Source organism: Plecotus auritus, assembly GCF_963455305.1.
Source record: "Plecotus auritus genome assembly, chromosome: 2".
In the NCBI taxonomy this organism is placed as follows: Eukaryota; Metazoa; Chordata; class Mammalia; order Chiroptera; family Vespertilionidae; genus Plecotus; species Plecotus auritus.
In genome coordinates, this window is record NC_137771.1 from 39,584,936 (window position 1) to 39,592,763 (window position 7,828).

At 41.7% G+C, this 7,828-nt stretch overlaps 1 pseudogene across 1 annotated transcript; it reads right to left on the minus strand.

The window, feature by feature from the left end:
• Nucleotides 1–750: 750 nt before the first annotated feature.
• LOC308241050 (BUD13 homolog) lies at nt 751–6,681 on the minus strand (annotated as a pseudogene). The gene is made up of 4 exons: nt 6,621–6,681; nt 5,800–5,890; nt 2,163–2,292; nt 751–2,009 (listed from the first exon to the last, which is right to left on the minus strand). The product of its transcript is annotated as a BUD13 homolog (transcript).
• Between the last annotated feature and the right edge of the window lie 1,147 nt (nt 6,682–7,828).

Below are 7,828 nucleotides of genomic sequence, written 5' to 3' on the forward strand. Positions count from 1 at the left end.
AAACCTGTGGGGCGACCTGAGGGAAAGACATAGCCTTCATTACTTATATCTGGGGAAGACTTGATGGCCTCCAGTTGGGTGAGTTTCCACATTGGACCTGGATAGGCTAGGGGCCTAACTAGCAGAGGGAGAATAGAGAGGGAAGAGGAGAGAGAGGAAAAAGGAAGAGGGGGGAGCCGAGCTGGGAAAGGCCTGCAGTCAGACCAAGGACAGAGAGCCTGGTAAAGCTTGTTAGCCATCAAGGGCGAGGGAAACACTCGGGTCTGTATTGCCCTGCTCCTCGTGGACACTGGCCAGGCGGACACCATTCCACTGACTGGGAGGTGGAATTGGGCTATATCCTCGCTTGACCCTACAGGCTACACACTTCAAATACCCAGCACTGAGAACAGTGCCAGGCTACTTCCCATAAGCATGCCAAGGAGAAATCAGTCTGACTGAACTTTTAAAAACATCAATGTTTATTAGAAACCTAACCAAGAACAAACCCTGGGATGCTGGGAAATCAGTGTTTCTTCTGTAAATCAGCAGCAGTCAGTGGTGTTGGCACACCTGAGAAGTTACAGGTGCCTCCGTCCAAACGTCAGGTCTCAGATATTCTTCTCAAATGCTAGTGGTCAAAACTAGTCTTCAACAATTGCTCATGTGTGTGGGCCCTGATTATTAGCATAGACAACTGTTACAGCTGGACAGCTGGCTGCCCTATGTCCACTACCACAACCCTCAGCCACTCCCATAGCCTCAGAGAAGTTACACACCCTCAACACTCCACTTGTGGGCCAGTCTCTGCATCGCCTTCCTGCTGGCAAGCCTGGCAAAGGGCTTCTGCTCAGATCCACTGCATCTGTACCTCCATCCCTGTGATATCCAGGACAGATGGTGAATCTGTTGGGAGGAGGTGCTGGGCCACTGCAGTGATGTCTCACTTTCTTATTGTTGTTCTCCTTAGTATTCTTCTTGATAAAGTTGGCCATGGGGTCCCTTTCTCTTTCTTGTTCTCTCAGCATCTGATCCACATCTTTATCATCAAGACAGCAGGCTAGGGGCTTTTCATTGTCTTTATTGCATCCTTCCACATTTTGTTGCAGCTGCTGGCTCTGGACAATCCCCTTTCCCCACTGGGCATATAGGGCATGTCTCTGAGTCCTTCTCTGCTTCTCTCCTTTGCTCTAAACATTCTGGTTTCAAATTCCTCTTTATGACCAGACTAATCTTGAAATATGGTTTCAGCATATTGGAATTCAGCTTCACATGCCATGGTTTCTTGAGTTTCTGCTGGTCTCGCTGTTTGTCAGTTAACACCAACCCAGTGCTAGCCCCAGAATACACCTGTGCAGCCTTCTTTCCCAGAGGCTGAGCGCTTCGAGGTGGAGACAGGTCGGAATCAGAAGAGTTGGCCCTCTTGTTTCCTCCTTGGTGGAGAGGGGTCAGAAACCGAGCTCTAATCTTCCAGTCTCTTTCATGGAGGTGACATGTTTGAATCAGATCCTAGTGCCCTGAACTTTGTTTCTTCCATGGAGGAGAATGATCTGAATTGGAGGCTTTCTGACTGTCACTTGGGAAGGAAGAAAAGTCCAACGTGTGACTCTTCTAGGTGAAGCACTTGTATGAAATTTCCTAAGGCTAGTGAAGAGCCATGCTATGTATTTCCAAAATGGAATTTTGCTTGCTTTTTTCTTGGAGCAGCGTTGTCTGAGTTATATTCATATTTGCTGTTCTTCAGGTGTGAGGGATGAGAGCGTACTGGCCCCTTCCAATGTGGAGAAGTTTTGCTAGAGGATCTTTCTGGGACTTTACTGCTTTTGGTCTGGGCAGTGAATGAGGAACATTAAGAACCAAATTGGGGAAGTTATGACTGGCCCTCCTGAGTTGCGATGTGTCCAAAGATTCAAGTCTTTCTAGGTTGAGATGAGTCAGGGGAGCTGTTCAGGCACTTCTATTGGGAGAGATATCTGAGGAACTGTTATCGGTCCTCCTAAAAGGAGAGGATCTGGGGTGTCATATGGACCCTGCTAGGAGGAGAGGATCTGGGGTATCATATGGACCCTGTACCTAGGAGGAGAAGGATCTGGGGAGTCATGACAGAAATGTCTTTGTGAAAGTAGATCCTCATTGTGGCCTCCCAGAAGCTTCTATTTGGCACAGAATGAAAAGATATTCACCTGCTCAGCCTCTTCTGGCCACTTATCTATACATTCAGCCACTGAAGGCAACTCTCCATCATCTTTCTTTTCCTCCTTTTCTGGTTTAGTGGTGGAGAAAGATGTACAGCTCACATCATCCACAATCCACCTTCCCCTCCCACCCACATGACCAGATTAAATCACTTTTTGTGACACTTGAGAATGGAGTCTGAGTTCCTGTGGCAGCAGGCATCTTCCCCTGACAAGTAACTTCAGATACTTGGCCTTGGAGGACAGAGGAGCTGTCTGCCACCACTGCACTGGTGAAGGCAAGGGAAGGGCTCTGAATGAACTTGATATAAAGATATTAGTTCTTGATAGTCTGTTCGGTGCTTTACTGTCTCTGTATCTATCTTTTGGTTCATCAGGTTATAATGTTCTTTATTTTCCATAAATGAGTGAGATCATGTGGTATTTTTCTTTCATTGCCTGACTTATTTCACTTAACATAATGCTCAAATTACAGCAGGAAGGCAGGGGAGTGTTGGGGATGGGGGGAAAGAGACCAACCAAAGGACTTGTATGCATGCATATAAGCACAACAAATGGACACAAGACACTGTGGGGGTGGGATGAGGGTACGCGAGAGGGGGTAGGGGAGGCTGGGGGAAGGTCAATGGGGAAAAAAAAGAAAATATATATACTACTACATGTAATACTTTAAACAATATGTATATATATATATATATATATATATATATATATATATAATATTAGTTTTTGATTGGATGAAAGGATTTGAGAAGAAAACTGGTTAAAGCAGCTTAGGGAAGCAGTGAGCTATCAAATGGGTTTTGGAGTTTGGGTAGAATTTACCTGGGCACAAGTCAGGTGGGAAATGGAATAGGGTTTATAGAAATGAGGCTAGTGTATGAAGAATAGTTTGACATCTTTCTTAGAAGGAAAGCCTTGCACAAGCTGAACAACGAGAGTATTGGCACCATTTGAAAAGCTGTCTTTGCCTTTAGGTAGCAAAATGCTTTAATCTCTTCTGAGAACCTTGGGTTCACTCTATTTTCATTGCAGTTGGCTCCAGCCTAGGAGCCAGCCATGTTGCCCTGAACATTCCATAAAACAAATCCCGTGCCTCAGGTTTAGAGTCCTAGAACGTTTAGGGGGTGGGGAGGCAGGCTTCACATGTAACTAAACCAAAAATAAATCACACCAATTCAATTTTGAACTGGAATCAAACCAGAGAATGACTTGAGACTTAGTTATTTCATTCATGATACTAACATTAACATTGATTGCTAGCAAAAGAAAAATGGGTTATAGATTAAGTTGAAAAGACTATAGCCCAGAACTATTTTTGAGCAAGTAGCCATCAATACTCAAGTCTGAATCAGTCTGGCTGAGATGACCACACCTAGCAGAGAAGGAAAAAGGTTATCTTTTATAATTCTAAATGAGAACCAAGAGAAACTTGATTACTAGAAAGGGACAAAGAAAAAGGCAGAAGTTAATGAGGATTGTGGATTTTTAAATGCTTTTATAGCTAAGAACTTGGTCAGTAAACACTAAAATTCTTCCTGCTCAATGTAATAACTATGCCTGATAATACTACTTGATTTGGGAAGCTGTCATATTTATGGCTACTGACATCACCACTGAGAATTCATTTTTACTTGCTAGAATAAGACCAGTCCTAAGAAGAGGTAGGCTACTACATATCTGAGGTTGTTAATTCTAAAAATCCCTCAGGTATCTAAGAGGGAAATCTCCAGTGGAAGAGATGAAGCACTTCACTGCAACATCACTAGAATGAACATGCTATCTCTTGATAACTTACTAAGAAGCTTTGTTTTTACAGTAGAATTTTCCATCTTAGTTTGCTTTAGAGGAATCTTGTTAATTCTAACAGTTTTTCTACATAGAATAAGGAATTCCACTGTAGAGACAGAGGCATAGTATCCATACAGCTTACAACTAGAACTCACCTAAGCACAAACACCATCACAAGAATGAGCTCATCATTTGAGTAAAAAGGTTGGTTTCATGGACCAGTGGAACAAATGCTACTAGATCCAGCTTCTCTTTTCATGTGCAGTGTTGGTCCAGGACAATGTAGCTATTTGGAGTAGGTAGGACCCCTTCTTCCAAAGATGTGGACTCAGTTCATCTACTTACCACCTGCCTCTGGACTAGTCAACTACCCACTTGTCCCAATTATGCCCCAATTAATTAATTATCTGCCTAGATTTAGTGGGACATATGCAGGTGACTAGGGGTCAACAATAATGGTCTATCCCCTGGTACTTCAGTGTCTACCAGGGGTCCTCAAACTTTTTAAACAGGGGGCCAGTTCACTGTCCCTCAGACCGTTGGAGGGCTGGACTATAGTTTTTTTAAAAAAACAACTATGAACAAATTCCTATGCACACTGCGGGCCCGGGACGAGTCGGCTGCTAAGCAGGACAGGCAGCGGCACCCGGCGGGCCAGATAAATGTCCTCGGTGGGCCGCATGTGACCCGCGGGCCGTAGTTTGAGGACCCCTGGGAGCCGAACCGGAACACAGGAACACACAAGACAGAATTAGTATGCAATCACACAGGGTTTATTTACCTATTCCTAGTGGGTCCTAGGCTCCAGCAAAGGCCACCCGGTGATGCACACCAAAAGATGGACGACGAAGACGGAGACAGACAGGCGGCTGCAGTTGGTTCAGGCTTGCACAGCAGAGCAGTCAGTCAGGGGCTCGTCTCATGGAGAGACTTTGAGTCCTCCTCTTATTAGGCAGGAGACGTCAACTGAAGAAGTTCTGATGCTTATATAGCCAGTAGTAAACAACTTGTGTCTTATCGGTGTGGGCCAGACAGTGTGCCTTATGTTTCGAGCAGGGCATTTACACTTTAAGGGCTTAGGGCATTTATATCAAGATAGTGGGGCGTTCACCATGTTTATAACATTTTGGAAGTTACAGAGTATTGGGGTCTCCACACAGCAAACATTTCACACAATAATCATTTCACACATTAGAGGGGTTTCCTTATGACCATAACATTATAACACCACTCAAGCCTGGATGGATGAGAGAAGGTTAGTATTTGCTAGCAAAAATCAAAGCAAAGGTCTATGATACATGCATGACACAGATCTGCTTAATGTGCCAGGTGACTGAGCTTTTGGTGGGTGATAGCTTAACTATATTCCTGCCCTGACTGTATTCAGCTCTGACACGCCTAGGGTAGCATTCCCTCTCATTGATAGAGGAATTGAGGAGGTGAAGTGACTTTGCCAAAGCCATGTGAATGGTTAAGTGTGAGGATCAGGTTTCAAGTCCTTTGACTTGAAAATTATTCATGTGAAAATCATTTAGCTAGTGAGGGCAAAAAAATCCGTTTATTTTTTATTTAAGAATAATAACAGTTTGTATGGTCTTTTACCTTGAAGATGGAACAGATTTTTTAATGTACCTTAAAAATGTTTTTGCTACATCCTCAGACATTCCTCACTTTTGAGACTCACTACTCAAGTTCCTATTGTTGACCTGAAAGTATTTTTACTCAAAGAGTAAAAAATTAGTTGAACACAAGTCATTTTAACTATTTCCCAAGACAGTCATTCTTTGTGCTCACATTTAAATGCATTGTGCTTTATGGCCATCATCTTCCTTACTTTTCCTGAGCATTTAGCTCCTCCTGGGTCTGACTTCTTTCCTGGCACTGTTCAAAGATCTTAATTCTGTGTCCAGTACTGTACGGTATTGCTGATGTTATACAAATACACTTAATGAAACCATTAGAGGATATGCTGTTTTATAGGTGTTTTAACTGCGTCATCATAAAAATCCTTGGTGGATTGTTATATACATGTTTATGGCTGTTTTAGTGATATTTGAACAAGTTGATTGAGACTTTGGACAGTCTGAGAATGCTTTTGTTTTCCCACTTAAAATATTTTGATTACTGCTATCTAATATGTTTTTTAGGAGAAGATTAATATTTGATAAAAGATTAAAGTAAATATGCATTATTTCTCAGGTACAACTATACTAGAGGACATGTGAATAGTCAGATGCTCGTACTTGTATGTAGAAACTCCAGGAGGTGATGACTACAAAAGGAGCCCAACACAATTGCACTGAAGTGGCCACGAATACCCCTAATGGTATAGTCTTTAATAAGATGATTTTTTCTGAAATATATGTACTTTCCCCCTGCCCCTAAATTTTATACTAATAGCTAATCTTGCTCTGAGATGTTTTCTTTGAAAACTCAGTAAGTATTAACTAGTACAATAGTTAAGTTCCAAGTTCGAGTTATAAACAGTTTTCACCTGCATGTAACTTGTGCACTACATTGGGCTGTTCTTTACTAGATCCTAAGATCTAGCATTCTGGAGCTCTGGAGCCCTGCCTCCTAATTGCCAGTATTGATAGCCTCCAAAATTGCCCCCATAAGTTTTCAAGATGAACTGGGGGGAGTGTGACACTGTACCTCTTGGAAGCTGCTGAATTGTCCCTCTTGGAAGTTGCTGAATTATACTATCTACCACCATTGAGATCTTAATTTCACAGCATACAATGAGAAAAAAACAACAACACAAAATTCTAGAGTCACAGCTGACTGACAGCACTATTAGGTTCCTCACTATCATCCTGGGGTCAAGATACATAGGGAATAATTGCATAGCTACATAACTCATTAAGGAACTCAAGAGCTTTCAGAGGCAGTTATGTCTCTGACATAAGAGTATAGAGAAGCTGGGGGGTGGGGTGGCTGGGGAGAGGTCAATGGGGGGAAAAGGAGACATATGTAATACTATATGTAATACTTTAAACAATAAAGATTTTTTTAAAGAGTATAGAGTAGCAAAGAGAAATGGCTTTGGAGTCAGACTACATATGTTTAAGTCTCAGCAATCTAAGAATAGACCATTTCCTTACTCTGTTCCTCAACTTACTCATCTGTCAAGTGGGTATGTTAATAGCATCTAACATGGGTTTGTGAAGATACCCTACAATGTTTGATATAAAGAATATGAATGTTATCTACTATTAAATTATTTGCCTTTTTTCAGGCTGGTGCTACCAAGTTAGGTAATTTGTATATTAGAAAGAATGTTAGCCAATAACTCATACAGGGAATTCAAGAAGTTCCCCTAAAAAGAGGATTCATTTTTTAAGAACTAGGTTTGTAGAATTCTTTCCAGAGCCCAGAATTGCATTTATCTAAAGTGAGACATGTAGGTATATGCTCATTGCTTTAAGCATATTTTTTAGGTTGTTAGTTTCCTTAGTTTGTGTTCCTATTTCTAAACATTTATTTTCCTATGGCTAGATAATACTGTAGGTGTTTTTTGTTTTTTGTTTTTTTAATTTTTGGTAGTCAAAGAAAAACCTGAGCATTTGCATGTCTTTTCCATTAGGTTTAAGATAAGCTCATCTCTGATCAAAACCAAATTGAACTTCCAAAAGGTAAAGACATCTGTTCTACATTATATTTTATGACTTGCAATATTTGACTGGTATTTCTATTGTGGCATAAATGTTTGAGGAGAAATGATCATTGTCTTCTTCTCAGACCCGTATGAACTCCAACCTGAGTCCTGGGGGGACTATCTGCAAGTGAACAACTGATTAGTCAGTTGCTCTGTTCAGTTTCACGTGAACAGCATGTCAGATGATGCCTCAAATCCTAGCAGG